This window comes from Globicephala melas, chromosome 18 (assembly GCF_963455315.2).
Source record: "Globicephala melas chromosome 18, mGloMel1.2, whole genome shotgun sequence".
Taxonomy (NCBI): Eukaryota; Metazoa; Chordata; class Mammalia; order Artiodactyla; family Delphinidae; genus Globicephala; species Globicephala melas.
Genome location: NC_083331.1, coordinates 55344367 through 55367656, shown reverse-complemented (window position 1 = coordinate 55367656; position 23290 = coordinate 55344367). Strand labels below are relative to the sequence as shown.

Genomic DNA, 23290 nt, shown 5'->3' with positions numbered 1-23290 from the left:
CTACTCTTCATTGCAGTGTGTGGGCTTCTCATTGCAGTGGCTTCCCTTGTTGTGGAGCACGGGCTCTAGGCACGTGGGCTCAGTAGTTGCAGCATGCAGGCTCAGTAGTTGTGTCTCGTGGGCTCTAGAGCGCAGGCTCAGTAGTTGTGGCACACAGGCTTAGTTGCTCCATGGCATATGGGATGTTCCCAGACCAGGGATCGAACCCATGTCTCCTGCATTGACAGGCGGATTCTTAACCACTGCACCACCAGGGAAGCGCTCTGGTAACAGTTCCTTTCCTAAAGTTTAGTTTTATTTTTGTAATACTGCCAATTGGGAATTTATCTGATAAGTGTTTGCATGAATTATTTTTCCATCCTTTTAAGTTGTGTGTGTGTGTGTATATATATATACACATATATATCTTTGTACTTAAGATGTACTTCTTGTATGCAGCATATTGTTGACAATATATGCCTTTTAATTGGTGCGTTTGGACAATGTGCTTATAATTGAATTATCTATGTCTCTGGGTTTAAACATGCCATCTTGGTAATTGTTTTCTATTTATCAATTTGTTCTTTGTACTTTTTGTATTTTTTCTCTGCTTTGTATTGGGTTAAATATGTTTACCGGCTAAGCCTGCTTGTGTGTGTGCATGTGGGTCTGTGTGTATGCATGGGCAGGTGTGCATGTGTGTGTGAGTGATTGCTTAAGATTTACAATATGCATCTTTACCTTAACATAGTCTGTCTTTAAATAATATTATACCTTCTAATATTAAATATAAAACTCATGTCATTGCACACAAGCATTTCTCCCCTTTCAACAACTGTGATATATCAATATAGATAATCAATATAGATAAATGCTTTACAGGGGTTTAACATATTGATTATATTTTCCCAACCATTGAAAACCATAGTTTTGTCCTATTTTGTATTGTTTGCTTTTTGCTGCTGTTGTTGTTAGTAAAAGTTGGAACTTTTTTTCACAGTTCAAATGTAAATTTATCAGTCTTTGTTAGGAACTGGTAAATGCAGCTATTCAAAAATTAATTTACATCAACTAAAAAAGAAGTCAAAAGCATCAAGTAAAAGTCATTAAAGAAGTCAAATATATATGTGTATACACACACACACACACACACACACACATATTTGTCTTTTTTATTTCTCCTGATTTTTGGACCTTATATAGCATTACTTTCCCCTTAAATTTTTAGAAGGTAATGAACATGTACCATATAACAGAAGTGTATTTGAGTTCTCTTCTCCAGGTCCTTACCTTTAATACTAAATGGTAAATTAATTAATAAATAAATTTGAATAATGTTGACAAGTAGTCATGAACTTTTTAAAATCTATTCATTAACTTATTTCATCACTCATGCCTAGATAAAAATAATTTTCTTACCCTCAAGGCTTTTGACTCAATCTGCTTGTGGATATTGGTTTGTTCAACATTCCAATATGCTTTAAATTGGCATATAATATGCATCTCAGAGGACACAAATTTATTTTAGATGTATTTACTGTATTATAGATGAACATTTTTTCTAAGATATTTTTATGATAGTGCTAAGTTACTAAACATTTATTTAAACAAAAACAGTAAAAAATCACAACTGAATAGAAGTGATATGCCAGTGTTGCTATTAATTTAAAATAAAAGTAAAATTATTTATGAAATACAAAATATATCATTTGCCCAATAATGCAAATTAAAGGTTCTATATGAAACATATTATACACCAATTAAGATTATAAAAGTCTTGGTCATTTAGTGTACTTATAGAGTGATTATGTTAATAAAATGTTATAATAAATTGAACAAACATAAATTAGATAAATTAGTAGTTGATATCATTGTGAGAACGCTAAATAACAGAGCTATATGAAAAACAAATACTGTAACAATGGTATAATTAATTTTTGAATCCTTGACAATGAATACTTAGAAAATTCTAATTAGGAAAGAAAATTAACCAGGCTATGTTTTGGTAAAATTGGGTTCCCTGGTAAAGTAAAATTTATACTATATAACACTTGAACTGTGTAATCAAAAAATTAAAGCGTTATTTTTAAAGTCCTCTGATGAATTAGTCAAGCCCATAGTCTTAGAAAATTTCATTTAAATTTCAAATATGAAGTTAGCAAATTTACAGATTATTTTTTACTAATCTGAAATTCAACACCTTATCTTATATACTATATAATAGTTTTTACATGTATATAATTATAGGAGAAGAACATTAAGAAGAAATTAGATACTGTAAAATCCTTAAGTGGATTTTGTTTAATTCTACCTCATCTTCTAAAAGAAGTCTAATAGTTTCTTCTAACTTGATTTTGGCATTCATCAAAAGAAGTTATTTAATGCTAGAATAAGAAGATATAATTCTATTTCATGAGTGCTTTTGTGTAACAGTCAATGTATACCTCAGTGCCATCCAAAAATGACAATGCATTTTTTTTTCTACCTAGTCTTTTTTTGGGGGGCATGGAACATTGATTTTATGGAATTGGGTATTTATTTCTAACTATGTAGTAAAAAGAATTGACAATTTAAATTAATATTTCTTTGATAACTAATTTTAAAATAACCTCCTTGATACAGACATGCAGTACTCTTCAAATTTTATATTTCTAAATGAACAGTTGGCTTTAATGCAATGAAATGATTTAAATTTCATCATAAAATTTGGTATCTTTTGGTTCAAACTATATTTGTGTCTTGAGGATAGTAGGTATTCAACATACATTTACTACTGTTATTTATTAATCCTCTGTGACAGTATGTCGGGTCAAAGTCAAAATTATATTGCAGAATTAAATGAAAAGACACAGTTTATATAGATGTTAAAAAAAGACTCAGTTTAATGTTTATAAATGATAAACCACTTATACTGATTATAGTTTCACGTGGTGAAAAAGAAGCCATCTGTATTAAAAACTATTTAGATCATGTAACACAACCTTTCCTCTAATAGGCCAAAAAGGTTATATTTCTAGAGCAATGTAATGACATCTTAAAATAATGTGACTACTTATTGAGAAAATTAGCACTTTTAAATTAGATCTCAGATTTTGAAACCAGACCTTCTGAGTTAAAATTCTAGTTCAACCAGCTGCTAATTTTGTGACCACGGGTGTGTAATTTAACTTCACCATACTACAGGCTCCTCATTTGTAAAATAAAAGTAAACTAACATACAAGATTGCTGTAAAAATTAAATGCATTAATGTTAAACTATTGTGACAATACTTGAAACATATTAATTGCTAACTTGTTTTTAATTTTTTCTCAAATTAACATATATGCATAAACTATTTTTAAATGATATACTGAACAAAATAATCATTTTTATTGATTAATCAATGCTCTACTCATATGTGAACAATACTAGATTAGACATTTATATGAAAAATGTTTATATATTTGATATTCGAATATATAAAATCCAAGAAGATATGAAAAATAATGTATTAAAAGTCTATATATAAAATGATAAAATATGTATTTTCAAAGCTGAGATTCAGAATTTTGAATTTTAGATATATAGGTTTAAGTATGAAAATGTAAGGCAGAAGAAAAAGAAAGAAAAAAGAAAGAAGGAAGGGAGGGAGGGAGGAGGGAGGGAAGGAGGGAGGGAGGGGAAGGGAAGGAAAAGGGGGAGGGGGAGGGGAGGGGAGAGAGAGAAAGAGAGAGAGAAAGAAAAAAAGTAAAGGAAGGAAGAAAGAAAAAAGTAAAGGAAGGAAGGAAGAAAACTAAATGATGACTTAACAGTAAACCAGAGAAAAAACACTCCATGTATCTAATGTTTGGGGTTTAAATTATCCCTACAATAAGACGTTTGCTACAGTATTCTTTCTGATGTAATACTCTTTCAAACTTAATTTTTAAAATAAAAGCTTTGCACAAAGATGAAATATTTATTTTAGAGTCTATATTATCTGATATTAGTATAGCCATTCCAGCTTTCTTAGGTTTCTGCTTGCAATGACATCTTTTTATATCCTTTTACTTTCAACCTAATTGTATATTTGGATTTAAAGTGTGTCTCCTATAGACAGCCTATATATGGATCCTGTTTGTTTTCTATTCAGCCTGAAACTCTGCCTTAATTAGATTGTTTAATCCATTCAGAATTTAATGATATTAACTGATATAGCTGGATTTGTCTGCCATACATTATGGCAGTTATTATTTTATATAATTGTATATCACTGACAAAAGTTTATATAGAAAATCGAGAGTAAGTACATATTTATAGAGGTTGTTGTATTAACCTGCTAATATATCATTTTGGTTCTTTTCATTTGTATCTATGGATTTGACTTATATGGTATCATTTCCTTACTCCAATACAGCTTTGCTTCTACTTACCTCCTTTATGTTCTTATTGTAAAATATATTACATTTCTATGTACTATGGATCCATATAATTATATACAAATTGTTGCACAAGATTCTTTTTAAAAATCAGCTAAGAGAAGAAAGGAGAAACATTATACATTTGTTTGTCTTTTATGTTACATAATTACCTTCACTGGTGTTCACTGTTTGCTGTGGATTTGAATTTCCCTCTCTGGGTTTATTGCTTTCAGCCTGAAAAGTTTCCTTTAACGTTTTTAAGGTGCCTCTAGGACTTGCTAATTTTGCTGTTGTTTACCTGTTCATGTGTTTAATGAACTGGCTGATCTCTTTTTGTGGCACCTGTTTCCTCTGCCTTGTAAATCAGGGGTCCCCAACTCCTGAGCCGTGGACCAGTACCAGCCCATGGCCTGTTAGGAACCCAGCCACACAGCAGGAGGTAAGCGGTGGGTGAGAGAGCGAAACTGATAGCTGATTGTTATAGTTTCTATCAATGCCCTGGAGCATAAATTAATACACAGTGATCCAACTTCACTTGGCTTCCTTTGCCTAGGTAGTTTCTGAGGCTATCTTGAAAGTTTGAAAGTTTTTTTGTTTCTCCTGGTTCCAGGAGGCTATCTTTTTACCTTGTTGTCTGTGGTAAACTAGCTGATCTAAAGCTTAGCTCATTCTCATGAAGATATTAACCTTTTCCTTGGTTGCTTACCATTAAAAGCTCTCTTGTTTTTGAAGGGGCCCTAGGCTAAATCTTGCCTACGTGCTCTTCAAAATAAAGTCAGTTCTTTTGGGGAGAACTCTGGTGACCTCTGTTCTTATGGCCTAAACCTTTCACTGGGAAAAAAATCTGAGCTCTGAAGATGGGGTTGGGAACACTTGCTTGCTTCTCTTATAATGACATGCCTAGGATATAAATGGATGCTAGAAATAGCCTCTGGTCTTCTCAGCTTGACTCTCCCTGTGTGGTACCTCCAACCTGTAAGCCCAAGTGAGGGTAGTTGAAGTACTTTGAGTCTTCCTCCCCTGAATGAGGTACAGTGGCAGGTTTTTGCACTGGGGCAAGGTTTTCCTGGGGTTTGCTTAAGCAACAAGAACCTAGGGTTGTGAGAAAATGCTGGTGATACCACACTTCTGGAGAGATTCCATAGCTCTTAACTAAGATCTGGATGGAAAGAGAGACCTCCCATTTTGGCGACAGCTGCCCAGAATGGAACAGGGGTTCAGCATGGAGGCTGGGAACAGACCATGGCTCAAGTTATACAGTCTCTCTTTTTCTCTTCCTGATATTTAGTAGATTTCCTTTTTTTTTTTTAATCAAAATTATTTATTTATTTACTTACTTATTGCCGCCTCAAGCAGCTTGCGGGATCTTAGTTCCCTGACCAGGGACTGAACCCGTGCCCATGGCAGTGAAAGCATTGAGTCCTATCCACAGGACCACCAGGGAATTCCCTAGTATATTTTCTTGAATAAATATTTATTCATTTGCTTTATATCTTTAGGATAATTCCCAGTGATTTTAATTTCTTTAATATAACTTTCCTCAGTTATATTTGTTCTACTGGGAATTGGTTTCACAGATCTCCTCCTATCACTATTCAGGAAATGGACTCTGTGTATGTATGTATTTAATGTCAGTCATCACACAAAACTATAACATGAAATATAAAGGCCTGTAAAGAAGTATAGATAATTATAAAGAAATTGGACGGGGGCTTCGCTGGTGGCGCAGTGGTTGAGAGTCCGCCTGCCGATGCAGGGGACGCTGGTTCGTGCCCCGGTCCGGGAGGGTCCCACGTGCCGCGGAGCGGCTGGGCCCGTGAGCCATGGCCGCTGGGCCTGCGCGTCCGGAGCCTGTGCTCCGCGGCGGAAGAGGCCACGGCAGTGAGAGGCCCGCGTACAGCAAAAAAAAAAAAAAAAGAAAGAAATTGGAGGGGTTGGGAGTGGGCAAAATAGGTGAAAGGAGTCAACTGTATGGTAATACATGGAAACTAGACTTGGTGGTGGTGATTAGTTTGTAGTGTATACAGATGCCGAATTATAATCCTGAAAACTGGAAACTTACATAGTAAAAAATAAAAACTAAAGTTAAAACTAAAACAAAACTTCTTTGTGACATACAAGATACATCACCTGCATAAGTGACAGCACAATTCTGAAAATTATTTTTGTGATTCACAATGGCAGTAAAAGGACTGATATGTTCTTCTAAGGTTTTATTCTCTCCATTTTTCCCTTTACTTATACTACAGACAGCATTTAAAATCTTGTTGCCATAGTTACTGATATTAAAGCACATGCAAGAGAATCAAACCTGAAACTCTAAGAAAATATATTTGAAATAAAAAAAAATCACTACAGTGAAACATACTTATATATAATAATTTCCCACCTGACATTGTATTATTTTTCTTCCCTTAGAAGATATAATGATTGAACTATATAGTGCCCCCAAAAGGTTGCAGGATTTAAAGAACTTTAAAATGTTTCCTTAAAAGAGTCATTTTTAGAAACCAAAAATGGCATGATATTTACAAATACATTGTGTATAAATAAGTGATAACGACATGAGAAATACATTGCATGGTAATGAAAAGTTTATCCCAGACACAAATTATAACATATCCTTTTCTCATTAACATATTAATCTCTCATTAATATGAATATTTCTGTTGGCAATCATTTTTTTATCAACTCAATGGCATACAATTGACATTTAGTTCAAGAAGAGTGAAATACAACATATAAACAGCATTTTAAAAGCTAGATTACTGTATGTGACTCCGCACAGTATGGAGCCCATTCCATAAGGTCATTTTGAACTGAATGAAAAGGTAATAGCTGACCTGATATGGGATTTGATGCTATTCTTAACAGTGTGATGCCTCTTATTATATTGCAATAGATGCATCATTTAAAAGGTTTTAAATCGCTTTATTTCTCTTTTTTTGTCAAAAGAGCATACAGGGTAAAAACAGCTTTTTCAAAACAACTTGAGCACTTTTTTTTTTTCAAAACCAATTCCACACCGATAAATCACAGAAAACATAAAGGCTTTGCAGTTGAAGTCAGCCCACTCAAGTTCCTTCATCTGAATTCTATACATTAAATGTGAAAAGCTTGAATTTATCATATTTTCCATACACTGGGATTCACCAATATATTTACAGATAGAAATATATAGATTGCATACTTAGATATACAGATATAGATATATAGATATACGCATAGATATAGACATCACACACCAACACACACACACACACACACACACACACACACACATATATATAAATTTAGGAGGCCAGACAGAATAACTTCTTTACCTTTGAATCTTACTCCTCTTTTGTTCCTGTTATACATAATATTTATTAGGTAGCTTAAATAAGTATTAACTGATTAATTTGTCAAAGGAATTTGGAAATTTGAGCAAGTTAACATGCTTAATATTAGGATCAAAAATTAATAATTGAAGAAAAAAGAAAAGTACTTTAAATTTTCAAATTATCTGGAACATGCATTGACTTATTTTTTGACAATGCTCAATTTTAAATCTATCCTGCCTGCTCTTCTAAATTCCTCTATCGTATATTCAATTATTCACTTACTATGAGCTTCTTTGTTCCCAATAGAAATACAAAGGCGAGTGCTTAAATCAATTCATGGGACCCTGCTGATTTTCTCCTGCCCATTCCCTCCCCACCCCCCCACACACACATACCTGAAAAACCATCCAAATCTCAGCCAAGAGTACTCTCCACTTAGGTATTTGTACCTACAATCTGAGAGTGACTTTCTGTGTGTGTGTATCTGTCTCTCTCCCTCCTCAAAATCAATCACCAACTGTTTGATTCCACTCCTGAAATATTGATCAAATCTCTCTGTTATTCAACTACAGCGCCGTGACACTAGTGACAGTCACCATTCTCTTCAGCTTAAACCTCGGCCGCTAAGGAAAACAATATGAAGAGTCCTCAAAAAATTAAAAATAGGGCTTCCCTGGTGGCGCAGTGGTTGAGAGTCTGCCTGCAGATGCAGGGGACGTGGGTTCCTGCCCCGGTCCGGGAAGATCCCGTATGCCGCGGAGCGGCTGGGCCCGTGAGCCATGGCCACTGAGCCTGTGCGTCCGGAGCCTGTGCTCCGCAGCGGGAGAGGCCACAACAGTGAGAGGCCCGCGTACCGCAGGAAAAAAAAAAAAAAAATTAAAAATAGAGCTACCATATGATCCAGCAATTTTACTTCTAGGTATATACCCAAAGGAAATAAAAACAGGGTATTGAAGAAATATATGCATTCCCATGTTTACTGCAGTATTATTATTACTCACAATATGGGAAAACCTAAGTGTCCATCAACAGATAAATGGATAAAAAAGATGTTGTATATATACATACAGTGAAATAGTATTCATCAGAAAAAAGGACATCTTGCCATTTGTGACAGCATGGATGGAACTTGAGGACAGATACTATGCTAAGTGAGATAAGCCAGAGATAGACAAATACTGTATGATATGACTTATGTGTGAATTAAAAAAAAAAAAAAACTGAACTCTAAAAACAGAATAAAATGGTGGTTACCAGGTGGGGAAATAAGAGAGATGTTGTTTAAGGGTACAAACTTGCAACTAGTAGATACATAAGTCCTGGCGATCTAATGCACAGTATAGTGATTATAGATAATAATATTATAAAAATTAAACTTGATAAGAAACTAGATCTTAATCATTCCCACCACAAAAAAGAAATGACAATTATGTGACCTGATAGAGGTGCTATTTAACACACTACAATGGCAATCATACTGCAGTATATAAATGTATCAAATCAACATGTTGTACAACTTAAACTTACACAATGTTATATATCAAATATATTTCAATAAAAGACAACAAAAAAATCCCTGCAGTACCCTGTTAACTCATCTGCTCTGTCCTCTCTTGCAGCCCTTCATTTGGTTCATCACTAAGTATCAGAGAAGTATTTTAAAATATGATTTGGATAAGGGAGATTTCCTGCTTAAAACTACAATGCCTTCTCCTCTAGACTACAAAACCTTGCAGCAACTAGCTATGACTTCATCTCTAAATTTACTTCACTCTTTTCAGTCAGCTACTATCTTTTCCTAACAAATATGATATAGGTTTATTCACATTCTCAGAATTTCAAGTCCTCCTCTGTCAGGCATGCTTTCTCTTCTTCTTTTCATGGGTTAATTTCTCCTCATCTTAGCTCCTTAAATTTGCTTTCCTAGAAAGTCTTCCATAAACCTCACACTAGGTAAGTCTCCTTGTTATAGCTATAATGGCACAAATTTTAATATAAATCCTTATTTCCGAATTTTAAAGTATGTCTCTTTTATGAGATCCCCAGCTTCTTGAAGCCAAAGACTGTTAATCACTTAATTCCCAGCACCCAGGCTGACTAGCTAGTAATGAGTAAATACTCAATAGTGTTTGTGGAATAAATGAGTCAATCAACCAATCAACAGTAGATTAGTGGGGAGCACAAGTGAGATTATAAATGAAATAAAAATTTTACAAAATGGGAACATATACAGAGTTCTTCCAGGAACCTCCATTATAATTACCATTATTTAAAACTGGATCTTCACTCTGTACTATTTTTCTGAGAGCACTAATGCTGAATACTGGCAACAGGGAATACAAAGCTCTTTTGTTTGATTTCATGAGACACAGATGAACAGATATTAGAACAAACATCTTAAAGCAAGGCATATAACTACCTTTCCAACCAGAATCAGTTTCATTGCTATCTGATTCTGAGGAACCTCTGGAGGGTCTGAGATAAAGAAATATTAAGTGGTGTTGACAACTTAATTGGAATTTCAAACAGAGCAAATCAATTCAGTGAGCATTTTATTGAACACCTGGATAGGCAAAGCCCTGTGATAGTATGTGTGGAGGCACAAAGGTGAATAAAGCACACATACTGCTGATTGTCTAGGTGGCTACAGCAGGGTCCTCTGAGTCCATCAACACTTCTCATTATGGCTCTTTTTGGCTATACATTGATTCTCTCAGAACTTCCTCCATCACTGGTATACTTGACCATGTCATTTTAAGTATTCTGATGAGGGGTGATTATGGAATAACAGAAGGACTGCAGCATGGACACAGAGTCTTTTTAGATCTAGGGTTCACACAGGCAATGTTTGCGATTTCTGAATTGAATTTTCTCAATGTGTAAAGTGAAGAGTTAATATTACTTATCTTTAAGATCACACATTGACATATCCAAAGCTTTTCTGATGTTGATAGTGAGTATTAAGCCACATAAGATCTCTAACTATTTAATCCTTTGACAATATTGTTCCTAAAATTGTGCCTAAAATTTAGACAGCTGAGGGAAGGAAAGCAGAGTACTTTGCAGTGGGCTTTTCTAATCCAGATCCTATGGGTTTGCAACAAACTTGAAATGGTGTGGACACTGGAACTGTGTGAACATCAGATATGGCCTCATAGATAACAGTAAAGGAGACTGTATTTTTATTTTGGGAGACATAACCCTCATCTTCTTACTTTTCATATTTCATTTCTTTAGGCTCCTAAGCCAGACATGTTTCAAAAACTTTGTCATCCTGAATAATGTATTTCCAGTTCCCTGTTATATATATTTTCTTGTGGATGCCTTTTGATGCAACTGATTTCAATTAGGTAACAGAAACAAGATCTTATCTTTTTTATTCTCAGAAATTTTACTACCTTACCTCCAAATTTATGGAATTATCTATACAGTATATATTTCATCCTTCCAGGTTTCTCTCCAGTTTCTATAAGTATTATTTTTACTTTATAATATTTGTTTGTTCTATTTTTCTCAGAGGTAGTTAACCCAGCGTTACTCCTCTGCTCTTTAAAATAATAATAATGCTAATTATGGAAATACTGCTTATTTATTAAGAGAATAGAATTATAGAATCATTCCAGTATAACACCGTGTTCTTTGCATGCATAAACTTGTTAAATATTCACAACGAATTTTTGCATTAAGTACAAATTCCTGTTTTACAAAGGAAAAAAATCAGACTCAGAAAAATTAGGCTACTTGTCTAAGTTCATAGAGCTAGTAAGTGGTAATGGGTTAAAGCCAAGAATATCTAATTCCAGAGACTGAGGTCTGAATTATTATGCCATAAATACATTATCACTGTTGCTTGGAGAAATTGTCCTTTTGATTTTTAGTGAGAATAGTCTTCTTAGATGATGTACTCAGTTACATGTTTGAAGTTACAGTAATGTAATTTCAACCAAAATGCAATTAAAGTGATTTGTTAGCCTATGAAATGATTTTCTTAAGAAAGCAACCAGCTTAAGTGATGAGGGCAAATCACAGGACAATTCAAATTAAGAGGCTTGATTGGAACATTTTCCCACCTTCATTCCAATGTTCTCCTGAGTTCATACAACACATTCTCTCGTAATACTTTTTTGACTGCTCGCTACTCCTTGGAGACACTTGGACTCTCAGAAGTCACCTCTGTCAGAATCTCTCCTTTCAGTATCCCCATTTTTTTTTTTTTTTTTTTTTTTTGCGGTACGCGGGCCTCCCACTGTTGTGGCCTCTCCCGTTGCAGGGCACAGGCTCTGGACGCGTAGGCTCAGCGGCCATGGCTCACGGGCCCAGCCGCTCCGCGACATGTGGGATCCTCCAGGATTGGGCACGAACCCTCATCCCCTGCATCGGCAGGCAGACTCTCAACCACTGCGCCACCAGGGAAGCCCCTATCCCCATTTTTATAACTTGTTCTCAGCTTAGAACCACATTAGACGATAAAATGATGACTAAAACACGTGTGTTAACGGCAGGCACCAGTTTGCTGAATTTTGTTAATTTTTAACAAAATATGCTTTCTTTAAAGTAAGAAATTATAATTTAAGGCAATGTTACATAGTGTGTGGTCAGTAAATGTTTAATAACTGATTAGTTTATGACAGAAATTCAAAGATTGGCAGTTGAAAATACAGATATATTTCTGGCCAAGCCCTACCTCTATCCCCATCTCTCACCATGCATTCACACGATACAGTCCACTGCATTTTTGGTTTGCCTTCCTGTTCATGGTGTCTCTCATACTTCATCAAACCTGCAAGTAGAGACACTGCAAAGTAGAGACACTGACAACATTTATTTTTTCTTCCTGGATTACTTTTAAGGGTGTTACATAGTGAACAGCTTTGGAAGATAGAGATGATGAGGGCAGAACTGTTTGCTATTCAGTTTAATAAAGATAAGCTCTCCCTCTGGGTAACAGATTGGATAGCTTTGCTTGCAGTTCATTATAAAAGACTGAGGTTTTATAATCTTGGGGTTTCCATCTGCGACACAAGCCCACTGCTGCACCCAGCTCTACCCACCAGCATTATGTGCTCAGGAAGTGGATAGGGGACGCGGAGAGAAACTGATATAATTATGAAGTTTATGCTTCTTGCTGTATCTGAGAAACAAAGTCCTTTTTCTCTGTTATGGGTGTCTCATGTTTTCTGTCAGCAAACATAAAACCATGGCAGGCTTATTTGCTAGTTTGCAAATCAGGTAAATCTCAGGCCCTTTACCATACTTGACACCATCCAGTTTAGCAATCAACCACATGATTATCACAAAATAAATCTAGGAAGATGGATACACCTGCAGCTTCCACCTGTGTGTTTCCTCTACTTTAGCTTTCCGAATATGTAAAACTCCAACCAGCATGAAAAGTTGGCTATTTTCTTCCTGATTGTTACATTTTAAAAGGAATTTAATTAGCAATGGTGGAAAATTAATGGCAGTTGATAATTCATAAATTTAAAGACAACATTGTCAAATTTAAACTTAGAAGTTGATATTGTACAATTTGTGTATTTCTTTTCGTATTTTGAATGCAAACATTTTTCAAATAAATTAGTATAATCTATATTAATGATTTTAAAATGATCTTCTATATTTGTCAGGGTAGGTACCTTGGTGATATGTAAAGGTATAGTAGACAAAATGTAAAATCTAAGCGGAGTAGAGGTGACAAATTAATATCCACCTATATATCATTCACCCTATTTCCATTAAAATAGAAGATAATTTGGTGGTAAAAATAGTTTGCTCTTACATTCCAAAAGCCCTCAAAATTTCTTCTCACTGGATTTATACAAAAAGATACTGAAGGGAAGCATAAAGATCTATCTCCATGGCTCTTTTTGACTGTGCAATGTATCATAAAGGTAGACGGAGAATGTGGCAGAACCTCACTCCACTCCAGACTTTGGCATAATGGTGCAGGAAAGCTAATCCAGTGAGTGAGTTATTGATTTTTTTTTCCCTCTGCCAAGCAATAGCATTTGCAAACATCAGTGGAGTACTGAGATCTCAGGATTTTCTCTTAGCAGTGGTGGCCACATGATGTTCAACTCATGAAGTAAGCTGATACACACAGTTACCTGGAGAGACTGTCATATACTAGAATACACAGTTTGACCTGGGGCCAGTTGCCTGAAGCACATGGTCAGATATTGACTCATCCTCAATGTTAACGTATGTTAAACGTTCTTAGTATGTACTCTCTTGTTTTAACTCCCTTCTTGTTGTTTTTTCATTTATGTGTCTCTCCACCCTCTTGCATTCATGTGTCTTACTAATGCATCTGGAATGCTTATTCTTCTAGCTCACCAGGTTCAATTACAGTGAAATATCAGTGTAGTGAACCAGTGTGATTATCTACAGAATATTTTTCTGAATGTCAAAGACATGAAATTAATAGCAAAGTTGGGACTAAAATTCACACATTTCTGTCTTTACAAGTCAATGTGTTTAATAGAGTGTTTCTTAACATAATCCTAATATTAAGAAGGCTATAATGTGCAATACTATGTTTAATCATTTGTTTGTTCATTCTTTCATGAATTTATTGAAAAGAAATAGAATTATGCCTGAGGATAAAGAAATAAATAATATAGAAAATTGTGACAGTTTCAAAGAGCTTATGTCTAAAACAAACAAAAAATTGATACATTAGAGTTAAAAAGGACATTTTTATCAGATCCTTTAAATCCAAATTAAAGGTCTGACTTTTACCTGAAAGAAATGAGAGGTTTTTTAAGTGTTAGGAAACCAATTGTGAGATGTTTATTTTTAAAATATAATTTTCACTGCCATACCAAAAATGGATACTCCTCATGCAGCTTGTATAGCAATTCATTTTCAAATTGACAATATTTTAAACTCAGGTACAAACAGGAGTTATAAGAAGGACTCCAGAAGCATTTAAAAGTAGAATAAAATAAACTTAATATTTTTTCAAGATCATATGGTAGATTCATGAGAGGGTGGGAGAGGTCTAAGAATGACTTCTAAATCTGAAACACTATAATGGGAAACTGGTTTGATTAAGGTATCATTTCATGAACTACGGTTTAAGAGAGAAAATAAATTTTGTGAAAAAAAAGATGAGTTCAATTTTGTTTAGATTGGTATTGTGGCTCCTAAGAGGTAAAAATGTAGACATAAAATGAGAATTTTGAAATACGGGTGTGAATTTCAACAGACATCAGAGTCGTGTAACTTGAATTTTAGTTTATAAATAAACTGATGAGAAATTAATCCTTGGGAATAGATAAATTAGCCCATGCCTATATATTAGTTGTTGATTGCTACAATAACAAATTATCCCAAAGCTTAGTGGCTTACAACATTTATTATTTCACAATGTTTGTAAGTTAGGAATCTGAAGTGGTATAGTCAATGCATTTGGCTCTAGGTCTCTCACAAATGTACATTCACTTCCAGTCTCCACTGGGAAGGATTCACTTCCTAACTCACTCACGTGGTTGTTGGCAGCCTTCAGTCACTCACAGGCTGTTAAACTGAGACCTCAGTTCTTCATGAGGTTTGGCTATAACTGTCTCTCAGTTTCTTGACTCATTTTCATCTACATACACTACCTTACAACATGGCTTGCTTCATCAGAGTGATCAAACAAGAGAGCAAGACAGAATACCAGCAAGAGAAAATGAGTGCAGGCAAGTTGAAAGTCACAGTTAAGCTCATACCAGAAATGATAACCCATTAATTTCCATACTCTATTCATTAGAACCAAATCACTAAGCCCAGCTCACAAATAATGGACTAAGCTTAAAGAAGAACATGAGATCGAAGAGGTGGGGTCATTGGAAGTGATGTCAAAAGCTACCAGCCACAGCCCCAAGGAGTGAGAAGTAGCAAGAGGAGTAGACTCATGGCAAACTTGAGAAACATCTTTAATGTTATAATTTTAAAATTAGCTGGTACAGAGCTAAAAAAAATATTTGAGGAACATCTCAGGCATTGTTTAACTTCATATTCTATTTAAACTATCCACATATATGGAAATGGTTAACATTTCTAACTATAACCTAAATTGAAGATTCCATGTCTTCTATTCATGCCTTATTTAAGTGCTCAATGTTCAGTAGAGGTCTTGGTTTATTAACCAATTATAAACAATGCTACAATTTATATCCATTCAATTGATGTCCAAGATGGAAAATACCACTCTACAATTAATAATAAAAACATATCATATTCTGATGATTACTATAAATACACTCCTTTCTTATATCTCCTCTAGTTCAATGGTTTGAATATAATTTGATATTTTAACTATATTTGATATTTTAATTATTAATATATAGAATCGTAATTGCTATATTATGAAAGTTCTCTGTATTTCGTTATGTTGCATTTCCAATCTGAACATCTACAGCTAATACTCATGAGTCAAATTCAATGAAATATAAATCACAAGGAATTTCCGAATGATCAGAACTATGTTTAAAAAGTCTACGATGGAACCATAGGCTAAGAACACAGACTGAACTGAAAAACTGACACTTAACCACAAGAAGCATGTCTAATTACGTAAGATTATTTGTGTGATTCACTCAGTTTTATGGTTCATTCCTTGATTATGACTTTCTGAAGGCAACAGCATTTTGCTATAATATAATCATAGCAAAAATTGCCCAGCATAACATTAATTAACAAATATATTCTTAAGTATATTTTTAAAAATTCAGTTTACAGTTTAACAGCTTACTGACTTCTCAGTATTATTATGATATTTTGAAATGATCTCTTAAATTTCTTTACAGATAGTTCACTGTTACAGTATTTGAAACGCAAAGCATTTTTCTATGTTGATTGTTTTTCCTGAAACTTTACTGAATTCATTTGTTAGTTCTAGCAGTTTGTGTGTGTGTATGTGTGTGTGTGTGTGTAGTCTTCAGGGTTTCTATATATAAGATCATGCTATATGCAAACAGACAAAATTCTACTTTTCCTTTCCAATTTGCACACCTTTTTTACTTACTCTACCTAGGACATCCAGTACTATGTTGATTAGAAGCTGTAGAGTGTGCATCCATGAGTTGCTCCAGATCTTAGAGGAAAAGATTTCAAATTTTCAAAGATATTTCACGGCTGAATATTCTGTTAGCTGTGGACCTGTTATACATGACTCAATTATGTTGAGATAAATTCCTTCTACACCTAATTTATTGAGAGTTTTTATCATGAATTGATACTGAATTTTGTCAAATGCTTTTTCTGCATCTATTGAGATGACTGTGTAATTTTTATCCTTCAGTCCGTTAATGTGGTATCATATTGAATCTATAGGTTCAATGCTATAGCCATCAAAATCCCAATGACATTTTTTATAGAAATAGAAAAACAATTCTAAAATTCATACAGAACCACAAAAGACCTCAAATAGCCAAAGAAATCTTGAGAAAGAAGAACAAAGCTAGAGGCATCACATTTCCTGATTTCAAAATATATTACAGTGCTACAGTAATTTTAAAAGTATGGTACTGGCATAAAGACAGACATAGAGGCCAACAGAATAGAATACAGACCCCAGAAATAAACCCATATACACAGTCAACTGATCCTCAAAAAGGGTGCCAGGAATACACAATGGGAAAAGGGCAGTCTTTCAACAAATAGTGTTGGGAAAACTGGGTATAGACATGCCAAAAAAAAAGAAAAAATTAGAACCTTATTTTACACCACACACAAAAATCAGTTCAATTTGCATTACAGACTTGCATGTAAGATCTGAAACTGTAAAACTCCTAGAAGGAAACAGGGGAAAAGCTTTTGGACACTGGTCTTGGCAATAATTTCTTGGATATGACACCAACAGCACAGGCAACAAAAGCAAAAATTAATAAGTGGGACTGCATCAACTAAAAAGCTTCTGCAGCATCAAGGAAACAATCAACAGAATGAAAAAGCAACCTATGGAATGGAAGATAGTATTTGCTAACCATATTATCTCATAAGCGATTTATATCAAAAAATGTATAAAACTTAGACAACTCAATAGCAAACAAACAAAAAAAAACAAATAAACTGATTGAAAAATGGGTAAAGGACCTTAACAGATATTTCACCAAAGACGACACACAAATGGCCAACAGGTATATGAAAAGGTATTCAACATCAGTAATCATCAGGGAAATGCAAATTAAAACCAAAATGAGCTATCACCTCACACCTATCAGGATGGCTATTATCAAAAAGACAAAAGATAAGAAGTATTGACAAGGATATGGAGAAACTGGAACTCTTGGAGGGAATGTAAATTGGTGCAGTTGCTATGGTGCATAGAGGTCCCTCAAAAAAATAATAAAAATAGAATCACCATTCGATCCACAAATCACGTTTCTGACTACATATCCAAAATAATTGAAATTAGGATTTGAGGAGATATCTGCACTCCATGTTCACTGGAGCATTAGTCACAAGAGCCAAATTTAGGAAACAACCTAAATGTTCATTGATGGATGAACGGATAAAGCACACGTGGCATATATGTATAATGGAGTGTTATTCATCCTTAAAAGAGAAGGAAACCCTGCCATTTGAGACAACATGGATGAACTTGGCATTATGTTAAGTGAAATAAGCCAGTAATAGAAGGAATCACAAACGCTGCATGATTCCATGTATATGAGGAATCTAAAGTAACCAAACTCATAGAAGCATAGAGTAGAATGCTGGTTGCCAGGGGCTGGGGTAGGGAGAACAAGAAGTTGCTGTTAAATGGGTATAAAGTTTCAATTATGTAAATGAATGATTCTGGAGATCTACTGTACAATGTAGTGCCTAAAGTTAATGGTAATCTATTGTGGGCCTGAAAATTTTGTCAGTAGGGTAGATCTCATAGTAGGTATTCTTAACACACACACACACACACACACACACACACACACACACACGGCAAGAGGAAACAGTTGGAGGTGTTGGATATGCTTATTACCTTGATTGTAATGATTGTCACAAGGGTGTATGCATGTGTCCAAACTCATCAAATTGCATGCATTAAATATGTACATTTTTGGTATATCAATTAGACCTCAATAAAAAAATTCTTTTTACAGTAATGATCCCTTACCAAAATTTTGGTGGTACACAGGAAAATTTATAAACCTAATACTTTTTCTGTATAATATAGTTCTAAAGATTCCAAATACAAATAATTTAAAGACAATCATCATTAACACTTGGTACCTAGATAAATATAAAATTTTTGATTATCATCTTAATAAATGTTTTACAAAATCTATTGTATATTAGGTAAAATAATAAACATAAAAATTACTCTATATTTTAGGAGGTGGAGCTTTTTCAAGGCTATGTTCAAATGCATACTTTTTAAATATAAACATACCTTAAAGGGTATAAAACATAAAATGATTAGTTCCATATTGACTGTAGATGAGAAACTGGTTTTTAGGAAATTGCCGTTAAAGATTTGTTCCCATACTTTTCCAATAATTTTTATATTTCCTGTATAAAATGAGGTTGATCAAATAAGATATAACAACATAAACAAAAACCATGTGGCAAAATGCTTTTAGAAAACAAACTAAATGTAATAAATATAATAGAAATTTATGCTAAAAATAGAACCGATAAATCAACACAGCAGCACAAAGCAAATATAAAATATACAGGCACCATCTGAGATCCCTTTTATATAATTAACTGAAAATACACTGTGCACCGCAGCGAAGAGTAGCACCCACTCACCACAACTAGAGAAAGCCCACGCACAGCAATGAAGACCCCATGCAGCCAAAAACAATTAAATGAAATAAATGAATTAAAGAATTAAACAAATACATTCAACAACTATATCTGTGATTAGTCAAATTCATAGAAGATTTGAGAAGGGTAGAAACTTAGGCTAATAGGCACACTCGGAATAAAACAACTATGGAAACAGAAAATTTATTCTAAAGTTTACTTCATTTTAGTAATTCTAAAGTACTCAAAACAATTCAAGTATAAGGGAATTTATATGTTGGTTATTGCTGTAAAATGTGTTTCTTTAGAATAATTAACCTAAGATGTGTAAAATGTGTTTCTTTAGAATAATTAACCTAAGATGTGGTATTATTTCACTAATATTTCAACTAAATTTTAAAGGGTAATATGCATTCTGGAGAGTGTTTTGGTTATATAATACACAGTCACTCTTGCATGCTTGAAGACATAAGAAAAGCATAAAATTGGCCTCAATAATTATTGAATCTAAAATTAATTTTCAAAATATTCAACCAATTATATACAAAATATTTGTGACAGGCTAGTAGGATGGTTCTACTTATGAATTAAAAAATACTGGGGTTCCCTGGTGGTGCAGTGGTTGAGAGTCCGCCTGCAGATGCAGGGGACGCGGGTTCGTGCCCCGGTCCGGGAGGGTCCCGCGTGCCGCGGAGCGTCTGGGCCCGTGAGCCATGGCCGCTGAGCCTGCGCATCCGGAGCCTGTGCTCCGCAACGGGAGAGGCCACAACAGTGAGAGGCCCGCGTACGGCAAAAAAAAATAATAAAAAATACTGAAAGACTTAAACTATCTGTAGCTCTTCAGTGACCAGTCCAGACAGTTTAGGTCTTGCCACTTGCTTGTGTTGTGCTGACATCAGCATCTCTTTGCCTAGAGGCATTCTCCAATCTTAGGTCCCATGTGCACTGCAGACTGGTGGTAGTTAAGAAATTAACACCTCCAAGATCATCTCTCAACTAATGTCTGATAGGAGTTTTTATGTACATACAACATCTCTCTTAAGATGGTGTAATTTTGAGGAATGTGTTTTACACCATTTTCCAGAATTTCCCCCTTGAAATTAAGTTTCAGACAGGCATAATGGTAACAGGATGGATAGTGCACCTATCACTAACTGTAGCTCCTCTCCTTACTAACTTCTTCACTCCCATACTGATGTCACCTGCACCCCCCCCCCCCCAAATAAACTACTTTCACACATTTTCTTTTCTCTGGATCTGGTTCTAGGAAAAGCCAAATCAAGACACAAATAATATAAGGATGCCTGTCCTTAGTCACATAATTTTCAATAATAAGAAGTCTACATTAAACACCTGGGTTTATATGAATGTGCTTTATAGGAATGTGTTATGACAAAAGGAAAAGTTTAAGTGAGACTAGTGCATATCACATAACTATATAGAATAGTGCCAATATTAAAAAAAATAGAAGCCATAAGATAAAACTACCTTCAGTTCCCATGAATAATGAGACATTCCTCACTCTATGATAAAATCAATCTTTACTCATACTGTGGAGCCTATTTCCCTTCCCCTCTCCAGAGTCTCCACGTCCACTTTATTCCATTCATTCTCTCTGATGTATCTCATTCATTTCTATAGCATCGATGCTCACTTCCGGGCTTTCAAATGTCTATCTCCAGCTCCAAGGTCTCACACAAGGTCTTCCACTTCATATAGCAAATTTCTTACTGGACGAGTCCAGTTAGATGTTCCACAGGCACCTCAAACTCATAATGTCCACTATTCCAATCACTACTCGCAATCCACACCTCTTGCCCTGTTTCTTCTCCTCTTTATAACATCATTTTCCAAACAAGAAGTTTAAGTTTTATTCTTGATCTTGCTCTCTTCCTTACCTCCAAATCAAATTAATTTAAAAGTATGTAATTCTACTTCCTGAACATTGTTATATGTGCAATTTCCACCTTACCATACCTCCCTGAGTGTCAACCCCCATCATCAGTCATGCAGATTACTGTCACATCTCCCAACTGGCCTATCTGCCTCAGTCTTTTCCCTTCCAATCCCTTCTGCCCAAATTAATACCGATGATTATTTCAGCCTTGCCTCTTGCCTGTTGCCTCCATCCTTAGCTTTACATTCAGTACTCCAGTTACTCAATATTGTTCAGTTGATTCAAAGTACATTTTCTAGAATGTCTGGCTATGGGCTCAAGTTTTTTGTCTGCCTGAAATTCACTCCACCCTTTTTTCCACCGCAGGTTAATTTATACTCATTTTCCAAATTTTAAATTATATATATTGATTCATCTGTTCAACAAACTTGTTTTGAGGGCCAACCCTGTACCAAGATTTATCGCAGAAACTAAGAATAAATACATCAACAAATAATACAGATAGAGTTCATGCTCTATTGGGTCTCACACAAAAGCATACAAAGGAGTAAGTGACATCATGTGTAATGAAGAAAAATAAATTAGGGTAAGGTGAGTAAAGAATCATGAAGAGATAAGGGTGGCCGGCAAAAGCACTCTGATGAGATGAATATCTCAGCAGAGGCCTGCATGAACTAAAGGAGTGAATTATGCAATTATTTAGGGGAAGCAGTTTCCAAGGTGATAGAACAACCAGAGTAAGGATGCCCTTAGGTAAAAAGTAGGTTGTAGGGATCCAGGAAAAGCAGAGATCAATGTGTTATATCCTGACATCTTTGGTCTGTTTTATATACGGCTGTCCACTGGGCTTTCAGAGCATACTATTTCCCCAGCCTACAAACGGATACACTTTATGTAATCACCTGCTTGCTGACTGTTTTTTCAACTCTCACGCAAGCATTCAAAAGACAGAGTCCTTGCCTGACGTTTTCACTTGGTACACGGTGCCCATGACAAAAAGGCTCAATATATACTTCATCAAAAATTAAAGTATAAGGAGACATTCATACATAAACACATACATATGTATGTGCATGTATATATATATATGTTTTTCTCCCCCCCATTTTTTTTTTTATTCTTGCATTACATTTGTGTTTCCAACTGTGAGGAAAAGAATGCTTAGAGAGTTGTTACAACACAGCGTGAAGTGACACGAGGCGCGCGTGGCCCCCAGGCCCGTCACTTCCCATCGACCCCCTCTCCCAGTTAAGACCGGCCTGGCGCCGGGTCGGCTAGGCCTACCTGGGCTCCGAGGGCTTTGCACTCTCTGGATCTGGCAGGGCTCGGCTGGGGCCCTCAGCTCCTGCCCCGGGAGTGTCCACGGCAGGCAGAGGGCTGGTGCCGGGTCCAGACGCGCTGTCCCGCCTGCTGCTGAGGCGCGTTCACAGCAGTCTCCTCGCGTGCCCGGAGCCGGGGTCCGGGCCGACCGCGTGACGTCGCCCGCGTGGCGTAGCGTCTGCGTCTCCGCCGCTCGTGAAGCGTCGGCTGCCGTCGCGCGCGCCTCACGGTCCACCACCCCGTGCAAGTCGTCTGTAAAGATGCGGCTCTTAACTGTTATATATATGTTTATAATATATATTTTATATACTTTATAACATTTAATATATGTAACATGTATATACTGCTTGAATATATAAAAGGTAAACATTTAAAGCTGCATAATTGAATGTATAAATAGGTATCAAACACGTGCACACACAGAGACATACCCTTCTGTTTCTCGCTCTAGAACCCTGGTGACACATATTTTGATACTGAGAGTGGTGCTGGAGAACAGAATCTTAAGGATGAGTGTTCTAAATTGGTTCTAAGATTTCCGGAATTGGTTCTCTACTCTGATGAGTTTTAAAGGCATTCATGATTCTATTTCCAGTGGTAAAGAAGGCACTGAGAGTCCATAATGTGAAGCAGCAACAGAGGCAGGCAAAAT

General features: G+C 35.4%; 1 pseudogene; it reads right to left on the bottom strand.

The window, feature by feature from the left end:
- The window catches only part of LOC115853305 (protein enabled homolog), a 118997-nt pseudogene that overhangs the window by 84325 nt on the left and 11382 nt on the right, over positions 1 to 23290 (bottom strand).